The following is an 18,063-nucleotide window of genomic DNA, read 5'->3' on the forward strand; positions in this document are numbered from 1 at the left end:
CTCTATTTGCAGATGACATAATCTTGTATATAGAAAATCCTAAAAACTCCTCTAAAGAAACTATTAGAACTAATAAATAACCTCAGCAAAGTTGCAGAATGCGAGATCAACACACAAAACTCAATTGTATTGCTGCATGGAAGCAATAAACCAACCAAAATGATATTGAGAAACAATTATATTTACAATAGCATCAAAAAGAATAAAATACTTAGGAATAAATTTAACAAAACTTATTGTTTAGCAAATTTAATGAAAATATGAGTGAAAAATCCATATTCTGGAAACTACAAGATATTGTAGTTAAAAGAAATTAAAGAAGACCTAAATAAATGAAATCATATGTCCATGGATCAAGAAACATAATATTTGGATGGCAGTATCCCCAAAATTGATTCACAGATTCAACACAATCCTTTTCAAAATCCCAGCTGACTTCTTGGCAGATGTTGACAAACTGATCCATATGAAACTGACTCATAAAAACATTCAAGGGGCCCACAACAGTCAAAACAATCTTGAAAATGAAGGACAAATTGTAGTACTCACAGATCCCAATTTCAAATTTTCCTACAAAGCTGTAGTAATCAAGATAGTGTGGTATTAGTATAAGGAAAGAGATACAAATTAATGAATAAAACTGATAAACCAGAGATAAAGCTTTATGGAAACAAAATAACATAAATAAGAATTTATTTCAATTGATTTTTGATAAGGTTTGCCAAAACAATTAAATGAGAAAAAGAATAGTTTCTTCAGCAAATGGTACTCCACATGCAAAAGAATGAAATGGGATCCCTACTTCACATCATATACAAAAATTAACTCAAAATGGATCAGGACTAAGTGTAACAGCTATGACTATAAAACTCTTAGAATAAAACATAGGGGTAAATCTTTATGACCTTGTATTAGGCAGTGCTTTCTTATATATTACACTGAAGTGCAAGCAATAAAAGAAAAAATAGATCAACTGGGCATTATTAAAATTAAAAACTTTTGTGTCAAAAGACACCATCAAGGAAGTGAAAAGATAACCTACAGAATGGGAGAAAAATATGGCCCTTCATATATCTGATAAGGGACTTGTATCTAGAAAATGTAAAAATCTATTACAATTCCATTAAAAAAAAGACAATCCAATTGAAAAGGCAAGGAATTTGAATAGACATTCCTCCTAAGAAGATGTGCAAATGTCCACAAGCATACAAAGAAATGCTTAACATCATTAGCTACTCAGAAAATACAAATCAAAACCACAATGAGATACCCCTTTACATCAAGTAGGATGACTAGAATAAAAAAGAGACAATAGGGATCCCTGGGTGGCGCAGTGGTTTGGCGCCTACCTTTGGCCCAGGGCGCGATCCTGGAAACCCAGGATCGAATCCCACGTCAGGCTCCCGGTGCATGGAGCCTGCTTCTCCCTCTGCCTATGTCTCTGCCTCTCTCTCTCTCTCTCTCTCTATGTGACTATCATAAATAAATAAAATTAAAAAAAAAAAAAAGAGACAATAATTTCTGTTGGTGAGGATGTAGAAAACTTAGAGCCCTTATACATTGCTGGTAAGAATGTTAAACAGTTCACCCAACTTTGGAAAGGAGTCATCATGTGGTTAGACAGAATTATCACATGATCTGGCAACTACACTCATAGATATATTACCAAGATAAATGAAAATATACGTTCATTCATAGATTTGTAAATGAAGGTTCACAGTAGCATTATTCATAGTAGCCAAAAAACAGAAACAATGCAAATGTGCCTCAATTGATGAATGAATAAATAAAATGTGATATATCCACACAATGGAATATTATTCAGCAATAAATAGAAGTACTAATGCATGCTATAACTTATATAAACCTTGAAAAACATTATGCTACATAAAAGAAACCAGCCATAATAAGCTCACATACTATATGATTCCATTTACATGAAAGGTCCAGGATAAGCAAAGTTATAGTGACAGAAAATAGAGGATGAATGAGGGGAGTGCTTTTGGAGAATGACAGGTAAGGAGTATGGAGTTTTTGGAGGGTAATAAAAATATTCTCAAGTTGATTGTGGTGATGGATGCACAATTCTGTGAATATACTAAAGCCTTTGAATTGTACACCTTAAATGGGTGAGTTGTATAGTATGTGAATTATATCTCAATAAAGCTGTTAAAAAATAGCTTTGTTTCCAAATTACAAAATCAATACACATTCTTTGTAGAAAACTTATAAAAGATTGAAAATACAAAAGGATAAAATAAAAGTCAACCATAATTCCACAGATAACAAGAGTTAACTTTCTCTGTGTATCAAGGACATTCTTGTGCTCTTCTAAAGAAAGGAACAAAGTCCTGAACGTACAAACTAACAAGAACCTTACTGGCTTTACCAGTTCCCCCAAATCATTGGCATGTGATCTTGTTCTCACAAAGCCCTGATATTGTAGAAATATGTTCATTCTCTGATGCAGCTTAAAAGTGAAGCCATTTTCACTTTAGCAAGTGAGTTTGAAAGTGAAATCTCTTGGGGCTTTGGTGGAGTGAAACACCCAAGGATAAGTTTTCATGGGAGGTAGAGGACTAGAAAAGCCCATAATACCTTCTGGGCACCTAGAAGGCATTATGGGCTTAGGAAAGAAGAAAACAAAAATAGAAAAGTGAAGTAGAAGGCTAGGGGACAAGGACACATCTTTGAACACAAGCCTTACCCATCTTGATGATTTTGCATAGGACTAGTCCAGGATCTGACAAGAGGCATGCCAATAACCATGTCTAGCGGAGCTTAGCATTTACGTGATTGCTAACAATAACCTCTACCCTTCAGATGATATGACAGATTATGTTTTCCAGAGATGGCCACATCTACACATTTATCCTATCCCACATGCTCTTTTTACAGTGTAGCTAACACGTCTCCACCAAGAAATGGAGATCTATAGTCTCTCACCTAGACTCTTGGAGTAATTGCCCTAACCTATGGTGAAAGTGATGCTATGCTATATGACCTCTGAGGCCAAGTCAGAGAATGAATACAACTTCCACCTGGCTTCTTCTCTCAAGACACTTGATTCTGGAACCTACCTGCCATGTTTTAAGGAAGCCCAGTCCACAATAAAAAGCCACACGTGGGTCTTCTAACCCTGAGTCCCAGCTATACCAATAGATATGAGTGAAGAGCCTTTAGATGATTCTATCTTTTAGATTTCCAGCCTTCCAGCTGAAGCCACCAACACTGAGGAAGAGAAAAAGACATCCCTGCAATATCTGTCTTGATTCTTCAAAAGGGCCCATAAAGTTAAAAGGTGAGGCAAGTGTCAAGGACATTAGACAGATTATTCTTTCTCCTTCCTAAATTTAATGCCATTTTTATTCCAGTTTCCAACACTCGCTAACTGTAATGGTGAATCAGAACCATATAACCATCCAAACTACAAAACCACCCAAAGAATCCCACCATCCTTCTTCTGGAATGTTTTGCTTGCTGTCATATTATGCTACCCATGTTAGGTGTCCTATGTTGAGTAATGGTCTTGGTTATGAAATGATAAGGTGACCAAATGCTAAGGTGCATGCTTTGATTTGAGATCCAGCTGAGAACCATGACTTTTATACTAGTCAGTAGCTTGTATATATGTTCTGTAATGTACTTGTTAAATCCCCTTCCAGATCCTTGACAAACGGTCTTTGATCAGAAATATGGCTCAATAGAACCTTCTAGAAAGACATGCAAGAAGCATATTTTCCTTTGGGGAGTTAGTTAGTCTGGAGGGAAAAGAAACATTTTTACTTTTTATCCATTTTTATCGTTTGCATTTTTTGTAAGCATGTATTGCTTTTGTTAACAACGATGAAAACAAAACAAACCAAAAAAGAAGTTAATTTTTTAAAAAGATTTTATTTATTTATTCATGAGAAACAGAGAGAGAGGCAGAGACACAGGCAGAGGGAGAAGCAAGCTCCCTGCTCCAGAAGTTAATTTTTAAAAAAGGACATTGCTTCTGTAAGATGTTCACCTTCATCTGGATAGAATTTTCTTTTTTCCCCTTTTTTAGAGAAAGAGAGTAGGTACGTACAGGGGCAGAGGGAGAGAATTTTTTTCTTTTCTTTTTTTTTTTTTAAGATTTATTTATTTGAGAGAAAGCACATGTGAGCAGGAAGTAGGGGCAGAGGGAGAGAGAGGGAGAGAAAATCCTGAAGCAGACTCCTTGCTGAGCACAGAGCTCATGTGGGGCTCTATCTCACAACCCTGACTTTGTGACCTGAGCCAAAATCAAGTGTCAGACAGATTTTCAACTGATTGGGGCACCCAGGCACCCCTGGAGAGAATTTCTTAATTTCTTTTGAATTTACATCTGTGCTACAAGTGTAACAAAGGGGGACATCTGGGTGGCTCAATGTTTGAGTATCTGCCTTTGGCTCAGCACCTGATCTTGAAGTCCTGGTATCAAGTCCTGCATCAGGCTCCCCACAAGGAGCCTGCTTCTCCCTCTGATTATGTCTCTGCCTCTCTCTGTGTGTCTCTCATGAATAAATAAATAAAATCTTAAAAAAAAAAAAAAAAAAAAACAAGGGTAACAAAAGGAAGTTCACAATCCTTGGCATTTGCCATTGTTAAAGGAAGTTCTCTTTCTAAATCCCCACCTAGATTCTCCAGGAAATTGTGATGCCATAAGTACTTGGGGAAAACCTATAAGTTTGCAAAGACTACCACACTTTGATCCAAGGCCTTAAAATCCCTTGTGTAGTTCACTCAATTTTAATAATTATTGAGTCAAAGGGCCAGCATATCTCTGTTTCAACTTAAACCTTGGTCTTGTTCTTCTCTTTAGATGTTTTTGTTTTGTTTTAAAACCTTTTAAAAAAAATTTATACTGCTGATCCTTATAAGCTTCCTTAAATCCTTGCTAAAAGCAGTCCAAGTATATGTAAATGAACAAATTAAATAATGTAACAACTGAAGGTAAACAGCTTTATCTGGAGCTAAATGGAATTTAAGAGTTGATCTAATCCAACTCCCTTATTTTACCAATGAGTACAGGGAGACTCAGCATTGTTTAAAAAAAATTTTTTTAATTTTTAAATTTTATTTAAATTCAAATTAATTAACATATAGTGTAGTGCTGATTTCAGGAAAAGACTCAGTATTGTTAAGGAAGGCAAAAAACCATCCTTATTTGCCTGGCACTGAGAAATTTCTAGGGACATGGGACTTCCAGGGCTAAAATCAGGACTAGTTAGTCATCCTGCTGGGTTAAGTGATTTTCCTTAAGTTACACGGCAGTTAAATGGCAGGAATGGCACCAGAGCCCAAGCATTTGGCCCTGTAATACAACACTCTTCCCTTATTAAATGGCCTTTTAAAATACAATTTTAGGAAAGCAAGAGATAAAAATGTGCATCTAGGAATAATTTGAGGTCCATTCCTTAATTTTTATGTTTAATTTTTTTTCTTTCTCTTCTAGGTTTCAAAACTAAACCTTTTGGGTTTTCATAGGGAGTTGTACTTGACCTTTTCTCCTGTGCACAGTTGTGTCCATAGCTAGAAAGTTCTAAACTCTCCCTGAAGATAAACCCCTCATCCTCACAGCTTCCTTCAGACAGGTGCAGCTGAGGATGAGCTTCTTCAGAATGAGAAAAGAAATTTCCCTTCGTCTCACTACTCCAAGCCTCCCTGTTTCCCAGAGCAGAAGCTGACAGAGAACTTAGACTCACAATGGAGCTATACAAAGTCATGTGATCTCCTATGTCTTTTTTCCAATATAATACTGCTCATTTTGAAGAAATAAAACTAAAAATATCTCCTTCCACTTGTTTTACTTCCTCAGCCCGATTAAGAGACTGAAAATTACCTTCAGTGATACTCTGAGCTAAACAACAGCTTTTACAACTTACTGTGGAAGCAGATTCTGAAAAATTTTACATTCTCAGCTTATACCTTATTGGTCCAACATCCAATAATTTAAACCAGTGTTAAGCAAAACTTTGCACATTTAAAAATGGAAATCTAATTCGTTTTCCTGCCAGTTTGGAGAAGGAAATGAAAAGAAAAGTGCAAGATAACTAGGGGAACAGAGACTATTCTAACTCCTCCTCGGTTACAGGGCTCCTTTGGGTACAGAGCACAGTGATCCTGTGTCCAAGCTGATGACCAGAAATACACAGGAATCCTTAGCAATGGCACCTCTGGCCTCTGTAAGGAGGCCGGGCAGTGTCCTGCTCCTACCATGGCTGGCTGGGTGCCTTGGCTACTTTCCAAATTTTATAGCTTTAATAGAAGGTACAAACAATATTGTGTATTCTCAAAAACATTCTTTTGATTTCTAATTTTAACATTATCTTATGAGGACCTGTGCAGAAGGAGAAAATAACTTAGTATGGTATATTCTGATCAGATGGGGGTTAGTGTCATGGGAGGTGAAAGAATTCAAAGGCAGGGATCCCTGGGTGGTGCAGCGGTTTGGCGCCTGCCTTTGGCCCAGGGCGCGATCCTGGAGACCCGGGATCGAATCCCACGTCGGGCTCCTGGTGCATGGAGCCTGCTTCTCCCTCTGCCTATGTCTCTGCCTCTCTCTCTCTCTCTCTCTCTGTGACTACCATAAATAAATAAAAAATATTAAAAAAAAAGTTTAAAAAAAAAAAGAATTCAAAGGCAGAACAAAGATAGAAGTTTATTGAATATATTGCAAGGGAGCTGTGGGCAGGACAGCAGAGAAGAGAATGTCTACCACGTAGTGGTGGTGAGGGGCTATAGTTATAGGGTAGAGTGAGGAGATATGGGAACTATGGAATTTCCCCCTTTTTGGTAATCTTAGGAACTGTGCCTGGTTGTAAACAGCCCATTGGTCAGTTAGGGCCTATGGCTGTTTCTAAATGGGTTCCTTAACAAGCTTGTTTGCGTCAGCTTGGTGGTTGCTGGAGGCCCTTGTGCCTTTCTCAAGTTTCTATGGCTCAAGCCTATTGCCTCTAGACTTAGTACTCAGCCTTGTTGCCTGGTAGCCAAAGCATTCACCCTGCCCCAAAATTTCTTCCCCTCCCCCTCCTCCCTTTCCTTCTTCTTTCCTTTTTCTTGCTCTCACCCTCTCTTCCTTCTTTTCTGAGAAGTGTGTTATCCATGTGGTGACAAGCCATATTTAGATTTTATTGGTCCTCAATCCCTGATTCTATTACTGCATCCATCCTGAAGTTGTCTTATCAGGGACATGGCCTATTAAACACCCTACCAGGTACCGTCTAAGGACCAGCACGCATCAACACTATCTGGCAGCTTGCTAGAACTTCAGAATCTCAGATTCCACCCTAGACTCCCTAGACTTACTGAGTCAGAGTCTGCATTTTTATAAAGATCCCCAGGTAATTAATATGTACTTTAAAGTTTAAGAAATACCACCTAATATAGTTGAATCCCATTGACTTTGAGTTTTCTGCTCTTCTCAATTGAACAAATTCTATCACAGGCTCCCTCACCTGGTGACTCTGAGCTTCTCTGGTTCTGTGGTCTTGATTAGCCACTATTTGTTTCACCACAACTAACACCCAACCCCTCTTTCTTCCTACCATTGTCCATTTAGACAACCATCTGGAGATGTCTCATTTTCCCTGCTGACCTCTTAATCTATTTCTTAAACATCCAACAGATATGTAAGCTGGACCAATTCCAAATGGTTTTTAGAGCAGCGAGAGGGAGTTTTGTACTGACTAGCAAAAGACAACTTTACTATTTGTTTATTGCAAGGGTCAGAAGGGTAGCTCTTAGCACACCAACCCAACTCTTTGCAAGTGGTTTCTTGCTCAGGCCACCAGAGGTGTAGAGTTTCTGAAATACTTGGGACAGGAAGATTCATTAGTTAGCTCCATTGTTGTGTCTGAGCTTCAAAGGCAACTTTTTAGGCAGAAGGATATGAAAGGATCCCACTCTCCTCATTTATTTGGGGGGAGGGATGGGAATCCTGTCAGAAAACTTATTGATCAAGACAGCACCTGACATATGGCATATGCTTAATGAATGGCATATCATTGGTGTTCTCTTTAATATAGCCATGGCAATAATGTCCTTTTCAAGAGGGTATGGCCTATTTGACCATCAGTTAATACTGTTTCTCAGAAACAGGCAGCTAAAGCTGTGCAACCCACCATGTGTCCAATTTAAGGAGTAAATTGTGATTTTCACATTGGACTCCAGACATCACTTAAGGGTTTCCTGAAGATGCTCTTGGCCTGGGATGCCCTCTGCCTGAGATTCAGAGATTCAATTCTCCCCTGGCTCTGCAACTGATCCAGTGGCCTGGGGACAGTCACTCTGCCTCTTTGCCCTTCAGTCTCTCCCACTATCAAAAAGAGAACTGAACAGCATGACTGCTCAAGTACCCTCCAACATTCTAGGAACCCACACCTCTGCTCTGCTTGGTTTTTATAGCGTTTTGCTCAACAGTCCTCCTTAGAAGTTATTGCATCTTAGAACACTCCGAGTGAAAAGTGGAGCCCAGGAAAGTGAGGGGACCTACCCTGAGGTCTGAACATAAGAGAGACAAACAGACCTCTGGAAAAGTTCTGGTGTTGGCCATGGGATTGCATTTATCTCTGGTGATTCTCTGGGACCAGAAACAAGCCCATAGACAAGTTCAAATATCGGCCATATGTTTATCCTATTTAATGAAATCTAATTTTTAAATACAAAGTCTAGATTAGGATGTGGTTTTCTTGGCCTAAAAGGAGTTTTTTACTTTAACTATAGTTTATATCATTCACCTAAATATTTGAAATAGGACATTCAGCTACCTCCCTAGATCTTAAGATGCTGCCTCAATTGAATGGTGTTTTTTTTTTTTCACTGTATTTGCGTAATAAAACCAGTTAGTAGAACAGCCAGTGAGTTTGCTCTGGGGGGCTATTCATCAAGGTTATAATGGAAGGAAGAGCACCTGGTAACATTGCAAAAGCAGACTTCATTTCCCTTTGTAATTACAACTGTAAAATAACTTCCAAAAACCCAAATTGCTATTGAGAACCAGATAAGGCAATTCTCACGTCTCTACCTCAGTGAGTGACAGCCTCATTTCTGCCTAATTGAGCAGCAGTCAATTGCTTTTTGTAGCGAGGTGGTAGCAAGGGCTTGTTTGTCACTTGGGTGAACTAGTTATGATGGTGGGAGCGGCAGTAGCCTCCCTCAACCTGCTGGGGCTCATCTGGTAATTCCACCCTAGGCTCTACAGACGGACTCGGTAAATAGTGCTCCTAGTGAGCGCTACTGTAACTTGCCATTTCTTAAGGAAAGCAGAAAATAATCACAGAGAGCAACTGCATTACAGTGTTCTAACAGCAGTCGATTACAAACAGCAAGAATTCCATAAATGTTCCCTCTTAGGCTGATATGAACAGATTGATTTTTTTTTCATTTGCTGAAAAATCTCAGCATTAAATTTAATCGATATTAGCATATGACATGGGTAGATTAGACAATTGTTGGCCTTCACACAGACTATAAAATGCTGTCAATTACCCTCCTACATTCTCTTTCTCATTAAAAAAAAAAAAAAGCTATTACTACAGAATAAGTGGTTCTAGGCCAAGGGATGGCAGCTGTTTTAATTTTTGTCTTAATCTTAAAATTCTGGTCAGACTGTCATTCAAAAATCAAACTCAGAGTTAACCATATGTAGAGAACTATTTAAGTTAGAACAAAACATGCATGTATGTGCTTCTTAAATAAAAAACAATGCCTAAATGTTTATTATTAATCTCCTTGAATCCCAGCTGTGCTGTGTTCCAGCTCTAGGTCCTTGGCAAGCTCCTTGGCCTGGCCACAACTAAGTCTCTTCGTTTGTAAAGGGGCAGGAATAGCTCCTGTCTCAGACAGCCTGGGAATTAGATAATATTTTTATGTCCAGAAAGTTCACAGTACACTGCCTGATGTTACTGTAGTTCTCACTCTATCTAGTTTGCTGTTATTGTTACCACGCATTTCCACTCACTAAAAACTCTTAATTGCAATCATTGAGTCAGGTGATGCCTAGGAAGATAAATGTATTCTTTGGTCTCCCTAATTTGGTTTAGCGCGGGATGGAGCCTGCAGACTGTAGACCGTTCCTCTGAGGAGCTTGCCTGGAGGAGCAGGAATGAACAGGAGTGAGGTCACTAAGATGGTGCAGGGATCGGCCACCTTCTCCAGTGGGGGCTTTAGTCTAGGGCAGGGACACGTAAGCCCAGAAGCAGGGAGAAGAGGATTGGAGGAAGCGAATACGTGAGGGAGGGGAGGTCTGCTGAAGGAGCTTGAGGGGGGTTCTCAACCTGGGTAGGTGCCAATCAGAATCTCCAAGGGTCCTTTCCAACCTGTTCCACCCAGATTGCTGGGGCTGGGACCCAGGCACCCATATTTTGCAGGCTCCCCAGAGGACTCCAGTGTGTGGCCAGGGTTGAGAACCACTGCACACTGAAGGACGAAGGTGAGGAAGAGGCCATGTGTTGAGTCCAAGTGGAGGAATTCCAAACCGCTGCTGCTGCTGTGGGGAGTTCCCCAGGGAGTGACTAAGGTGGTGAATAAGTAAGTGCTCAGCCCTAATGATGGACCATCTGAGATTAAATAGCGTGACTTTGGAGAAGACTTCATGGTCAATGTTTCTTGGCTGCCTCATTTGAGATTCCTTTGGTTTGTGAAAGGTAGAAACACACCCTGGCCAACGTATGAGAGAGCAGGAGTTTATTGGAAGACGTGGGGGTGAATCAACAGGGGGCAAGAGAAGTGAGGAAGCCCGGGCAATGCTAGTGAGAGTCAGGGGCCCTCTCCCCAAAGTTCTGCCACTCTAGGCTCAACACACAAGAGCTCCCTTTGAAGGTCAACTTCCTGGGAGAGAGAAGAATGGGCCGACAGGGGCCAGTAGACTGTTCCTAGACCAATCAGCTGCAGCCAGGGCACAGGGGCCCACAGTGGCTGGCAGCTCACCCCATGTATTAGGCGCAGTTCCAAAGAATGGGGAGCATAGTGAGCCTGACAGACACACCAAGAGGGGTCCTGACTCCATCTTCTCTAACACTTGACGTCCTAGCAGTGGGAGTAGAGAAGACTAACTCCAAGGGTGTCCAGGACTGTACCTCGTGAAGGCAGGCAGAGCAGACTGACTGCCGTCGATCTGGAGCAAGGGAAGCCGTACAGCTGGAGAGGAGCTGTGAGAACAAGGAGCAGTGCTTGCAATGGGAGCAAACACCCATGTAGTGATTATGAGCCCCTACTACTCTACACATTTTACACACCTTTCTAAGCTCACTTCATCTTCACAACAACCCTCCGAAATGGTACCATGATTATCCCCATTTTTCAGATGAGGAAACTGAGGTACATTGTAATTAGATGACTTACCCAAGGTCACACAAACCCAGAAAGTCAGGATCCAGTGTTCTTATATGTTGTGAATCACCACACTTGTCTGAAGAGTGAGGAAGTCCTGGTGATGCTTATTGAGCGTGCAGCACAGAAAAACAGAGTGGTAATGATATGATGGGGAACTGAAACTGAATTTAGAACCTTGGAGGGAAGACAGATCTGAGAGATGGAGAACCCATTGTTAAGAAAGTAGACATGAAAATATTTATTTAAAATGACTCCGTCGGGATGCCTGGGTGGCTCAGTGGTTGAGGGTCTGCCTTTGGCTCAGGGCGTGATCCTGGGCTCCTGGGATCAAGACCCGCATAAGGCTCCCCGCAGGGGGCCTGCTTCTCCCTCTGCCTATGTCTCTACCTCTGTCTCTGCATCTCTCAAGAATAAATAAAATCTTTTTAAAAAATAAATAAAATGACTCCATCAAGTGACCCTTATTATAGCCATCCTGTAATTATCCTATCATCGTCTAGATAGTGATCTCACCATTCCATGGCTGAACTCTTTTTTGTTGTTGACATTTTGTCCTTCATAAGACCGGGGGCTCCTTGAGGGCAGGGATCACTTTGGTTGGTGCTCCAGAAATGTTCTTTGGTGGATCTGAATTGAGAGTTTATTTCCTTCTATTTCCTTTTGCTGGTCTGGAATAGTTAGCCCAGTGTGAGAGATACTTACTAACCAAGAAATCCTTCCCTCCATGCTTCATCTTCTATTTGCGCTGTCCAACTGTTCCTGCAATGATTCACTGCCATTGACACTGTGATTTAATTATGCAAAATGTGACAGATCATTTGAAAGTTGTTAGTTGCTGAAGAAGCACATTTGTGATGTGGAAAAAAAAAAGCCTTTGCATTTTGCTAAGTTTCATATCTTCTACGAACATGTTTTAGTGAGAAAGAACTTAAATTCTAAATGATTACCCTGCAGATTTATGAAATATCTCCACTAGATGTGAGAATGAGAATGTGCTCAGCGGTCTCCAGCAGTGAGAAAGAAAATTATATCCTTGGAGACCTTGCCTCTATTACCGGTGCAAGGTAAGTAAATACCTGCCTCCCATCAGCCCCCAGACCGCATCCATCCTTTTGTCTTTTCCACACCTCAGTGGAACTGTAAGGTAATCCTGCCTGCCCTCAGGTTACCTGTGCTGGGAGGTGTGCACTCTGGGACTCAAGCACCTCCGGGGATAACACGGCCAGAGCTAAGTTGATACACGCTAAGGGAACTGGTCCATGTCTCGGTCTGTTGACAGAGCCATCTTCCGATATGCAATGACACAATCGGCTGTGTCAGGATGCTCTGTTCCTCAAAATGCTATGACCAATGGTATCAGCATCACCTGAGACACGCAGGATCTCAGGCCCTGCTCCAGACCTCTGGAAGCAAAATCTGCATTTTAACAAGATCCCAGGGATTCATATGCACATTAAAGTCTGAGAAGCACTGAGAGAAAGCACTGATCCATCAAAAGTTCTTTAAAGGAAGATTCTGGGCCCAGTGCAGTGAGTGAGAACTCAGTTATCTATTGTATTGGAGTGAGGGGCTTATACATGCCAAGGCACACACTTAGGAAACTACTGGGGCTTCTCAAGAATGAAGAATAGCTGTCATGTAGTGGAAAAACAAGGAAGTCTCTTTTGTTCCCTTCTTCAGTGGCTGTTTACTGAGTACCTGCCATGTGCCAAGTATTGTTCTACACACTTGGGGTATAGTGACGAGCAAGACACACTGGTGCCTGCCCTCACAGAGCTTACCTTCCCAGGGACACAATAAATGAGCAGTTATCAAATCAAAGGTGAATAGGGTCTCTTTGGTTATTGGATACTAGAAACTTAACCCATTCTTAGCTAAAAGTTAAGATAGCCACAGGATTTTTCATTTGTTCTTCCTCATTTTTTTCTCTCTCCCTATCTGAGAATGGAAATAGGCATGATTTTTAGTCATTATCATTCTTGAGAGCAAGGCTACTTTCCAGGTGTGTTAGAAATCTAAATCAGGAATTTATAACAGTTCTTTCCTACCTTTAATGTTTCCCAGCTTTTTAAAAAAAAGATTTTATTTATTTATTCATGAGAGACACAGAAGCAAAGACATAGGCAGAGGGAGAAGCAGGCTCCCTGTGGGGAGCTGATGTGGGACTTGATCCCAGGACCCCGGGATCACAACCCGAGTTCAGCCACTGAGCCACCCAGGCGCCACCTGTTTCTCAGCTTTATGGCTTTATTTAAGGTCCATTACTTGCCCTAGTTTAGTATCCTGCAGAATATAAACAGGTGACCACTGTCACTTGTACCATCTCAGAATTTCCTTCTGTAATAGTTGGATGTCTGACAATCACAAGCAAGGAGACATTTACTTTAAAACATCCTTTCCTTTTTTTTTTTTTCATTACCTTCCAGATATGAGGACTCTGAAATATGATGCCTGAATTTAACCAACACATTTTTAGTGCTAAAAGTATGTCACCTTTTTCTTGGGTGAGAAGGCATGGAAGCCACCTTTTTACGAAGGTGGTAAAGGAATCATCTAGCTTTGGGGGAGCTCCTAATACCCTTACATGGACTCTTTTTCTGTGTAAACTGGCTGGTGAATGGGGTTTCTCTTGTCTGCAACTGAGAACTCTGACACAGCTATCTCTTCAGTTGGGTTTTAAAAAATCTTATATTAGGGATCCCTGGGTGGCGCAGTGGTTTAGCGCCTGCCTTTGGCCCAGGGTGCGATCCTGGAGACCCGGGATCGAATCCCACGTCAGGCTCCCGGTGCATGGAGCCTGCTTCTCCCTCTGCCTGTGTCTCTGCCTCTCTCTCTCTCTCTCTCTCTCTGTGACTATCATAAATAAATAAAAATTAAAAAAATAAATAAATAAAAAATCTTATATTAATAACTCTCAATCTTTTTGGTTTTGAGATCCTTTTGCTTAAAAATTGAGTCTTCCAAAGGATTTTTCTTTATGTACATTATATTTATCAATATTTACTGTATTAAATCTTAAGATTTTAAAAATATATCTATTAATTCCTTTAAAAATAACAACCCATTTCATATCAACATTAATAACACATTTATATAAAAATTACCACAATTTCTAAAATGAAGTATTGGTGGGAAGAATAACACTAGTCTTTTTATTTCAGGAAGCCTTTTTGATGTCTGGATAAACAGAAGTCAGCTCCATTTCATATCTTCTACATTAATCTGCTGCAATACATGGTTTGGTTGAAGTACATTAAAAACCTAGATTTACATAGATATTAATAGCCTTTCAGATAATTGTGGACATTCTTTTTTGCTACTACACCAAAACTTGACAAGCAGCACTTTCTTAAATATTTGCAATATGGAATCTAAAAACCATATCAAAGAACTTTTCATATGCCATTACATTAAAGTTCATTACTGTCTCTGTTTGATGAGATCTTTCACCCATGCATGATTTTTAAACATCACATATTGGTCATTTGGAAAATATACACTCAACATTTCATTATATAATAGTTAAAAACCATATCCATTATTATTATTTCTTATCTTATCAGAAAACTCTTTTTAAATATTGTAAAGTCATCAACCTCCAGGAGAAAACACAGGTTTTTCTAAAATTCTAATTTTCACCTGAGAGACCACATGTTATTCTTGGCAACAAATACTGTCACTTGTTTTCCTTGAAGTAAGTTTCAGTTTGTTCACTTTCAAGAAGTCTGTAAAAGTCCCAAGTCGGACTAATCATAGCTTCTTTGTTTGTTGTTCTTTCAAGTTAAAAATGGTATTCCATGAAAAAAGTAGTTACTTCATCTTACAACTAACTGTACAAGTGCTTTTCCTCAAGACAACCATCCTACCCATTATGCAGAAGTGCTCTATGTGAACTTTCCATTTCATCACACAGAATAGTCAAAGGATATGGACTCAAGAGTTGAGATTTACTAAAGTCAATAATTTTCACTGTGTCATCAATGACATCCTTAAGAAAAACCAGCTTTTTTTCTGTAGTGCATGATGGTGGTGGTCAAAAATATAATGACTATTCATGTAATGTGGTGCCACTCCCTGGATACCTATTATTACTTTTGTATCATCAGTGCAAATGTCAACATAGTACAAAAGGCAAATAAGAGCTTAATATTACTAGGGAAATAATTCTGACTTTGCATATCCCTTGAATAAAAGGGCTTGGGGATCCCTAGGAGTTACAAACTACATTTTGAAAACTGCTGATCTATATAAAATGCTTAACACAACATAAGTGAGGTAGTAAGGGCTTAATAAATAACTATTATTAGCTTGTAAATGAAGGATGAACACAAAAAAAGCCAAGAACACTTGAGAATATTCTTCTCCTTTCCCCTGCATATAAGTGATTAATGATATAGATTGAATTGTATCCCCCAAAAATTCATATGTTGAAGCCCTAGTCCTCAATGTGACTGTATTTGGAGAGGGGACCTTTAAAGAAGTAATTAAGATGAGGTCATAAGGATGAGGCTCTAATCCAATAGGACTGATGTCCTCATAAGAGGAGTTAGGGACCCCCGGGTGCACATGCGCTGAAGAAAGGCCATCTGAGGACATGATGAGAAAGTGGTTGTCTGTAAGCCAGGAAGAAAGTTCCTATGAGACACTGGCCCTGCCAGTGCCTTGATCTTGGATTTCAGGTATCCAGAATTTGAGAAAATTAATTTCTATTGTTTAGCCACTCAGTTTGTGGTATTGCATTATGGCAGCCTGAGCTAAGACAGTTAAGCGCAAGATATTTGGTAGTCATCATGGAACAAGCTTCCAGGGGATCCCTGGGTGGCGCAGCGGTTTGGCGCCTGCCTTTGGCCCAGGGCGCGATCCTGGAGACCCGGGATCGAATCCCACATCGGGCTCCCGGTGCTTGGAGCCTGCTTCTCCCTCTGCCTGTGTCTCTGCCTCTCTCTCTTTCTCTCTGTGACTATCATAAATAATAAATAAAAGAAGAAAAAAATAAAAATAAAATAAAAATAAAAAAAATAAAAAAAATGGAACAAGCTTCCAGCCCGAACCAGTCTATCTGTATAGTCCCGCACTCAATTGCTTTAATACATAGTAGAGCTTCTCTTTGCCAACCTGCTAAGTTAACTGACATTATATCACTTAGAATTCTTTTAGTCATAAGTAACAGGAAAGTGTCTCAAGCCAAAGGAAATCCAACCAAAAATATCTGAAACTGAAATAACAAGAAGTCTGAAGGTGGGATGTCTCCTGGATTGATACCTCAGAGGCTCGGACTCAAGGATTTTTCCATCTTTCTACCATTCAGCCCCATATGGTGGCAAAGTGGGTGTAGAAGTCTCATGCTTCAGAAACAGACTCTAAATCTCCAGCAAATAAAGATGTTTTGGAATTCTCTTACAATATTAATGGAAATGCAAACTGGTGCAGCCACTCTGGAAAACAGTAAGAAGCTTCCTCAAAAAGTTATAAATAGAACTACCCTACAACCCAGCAATTATACTACTAGGTATTTATCCAAAGGATACAAACATAGTGATTTGAAGAGGCACCTGCACTCCAATATTTATAGCAGCATTGTCCTCAATAGCCAAAATATGGAAGAAGCCCAGATGTCCATCAACAGATGAATGGATAAAGAAGATGTGGTATATATAATGGAATATTACTCAACTGTCAAAAAGTATGAAATCTTGACATTTCTAATGATGTGGATGGAACTAGAGGGTATTATGCTAGTGAAATAAGTCACTCAGAAAGATAAATACCATATGATTCTACTCATATGTGGCATTTAGGCAACAAAACAGATGAACATAGAGGAAAGGAAGGAAAAATAAAATAAGACAAAAACAGAGAGGGAAGCAAACCATAAGAGACTCTTTACTCTAGAGAACAAACTGAGGGTTGCTGGTGGGGAGGAGGGTGGAGGGATGGGGTAATAGGGTGATAGGCATTAAGGAGGGCACTTGATGTAATGAGCATTGGATGTTGTATGCAACTGATGAATCACTAAATTCTACCCCTAAAACGAATATACCATATGTTATCTAAATTGAATTTAAATAAATTTTTTTTAAAAAAAGATGTTCTTATCCAGGCGTCTCTTTTATAAGCAAGAAAATCCTTTTCCCTTACCCTGCCCATGCACAATCCCAACTTCTACTCAGGTTTCATAGGCCAGGGCTGGGAAACATGGCTGTGTTGATGCCAATTATGGGCAAGAGGACTGAAACCATGACTATCAAACATGACTCCCTTCCCAGGATCTAGTATGGGTCCAATATCATCTGATAGATAATCCAAAGGGAAAAATAAAGGGCTGTTTTGTTGGCTTCCTCTGGTTTCTGGTGTATATTTATGATTAAGCTATAATAAGCTTGTAATTATGTTTTAATGTCTGCACTTTGGACCCTTTCAGATGCTTGAGCAATGACTACAGTGTGACTCAAGGCACATTGCCAACAGTGAGTTCAGATGACCTTGCCTTTTTATAGCTGCTACAGGAAGGAGGCACTCTCCTGGTCAGGGCCCATTCTTCTGTCCCTGAAGCCTCTTCGTCTTCCAACTTGCACCCTTGAGCAAGAAAGTACAGATGTTATGATTCAAACTGTAGCAGCTGTTGTCTCTCTGTCCCATTCACATCCTTCTGACCTCACCATGTTCACGTGCTCCAAGAACAAGGACAATGTCCTACTGCCAGTACCCCTGTCTCCAAGCCCC

At 39.9% G+C, this 18,063-nt stretch overlaps 1 long non-coding RNA gene across 12 annotated transcripts in view; it reads right to left on the reverse strand.

Moving 5' to 3' along the window:
- The window catches only part of LOC140608791 (uncharacterized), an 80,729-nt gene that overhangs the window by 22,955 nt on the left and 39,711 nt on the right, over positions 1–18,063 (reverse strand). For 4 of the 12 annotated variants that reach the window (XR_012010776.1, XR_012010770.1, XR_012010777.1 and 1 more), the window contains one exon: positions 17,828–17,916. This is a non-coding gene — a long non-coding RNA (uncharacterized lncRNA). Of the gene's footprint in view, positions 1–10,675; positions 14,602–17,827; positions 17,917–18,063 lie in introns of those variants that run through there. The other 8 variants (XR_012010771.1, XR_012010780.1, XR_012010778.1 and 5 more) reach the window with 7 other exon arrangements.

The sequence above is a fragment of the Canis lupus genome, chromosome 18 (genome assembly GCF_048164855.1).
Source record: "Canis lupus baileyi chromosome 18, mCanLup2.hap1, whole genome shotgun sequence".
Classification (NCBI taxonomy): domain Eukaryota; kingdom Metazoa; phylum Chordata; class Mammalia; order Carnivora; family Canidae; genus Canis; species Canis lupus.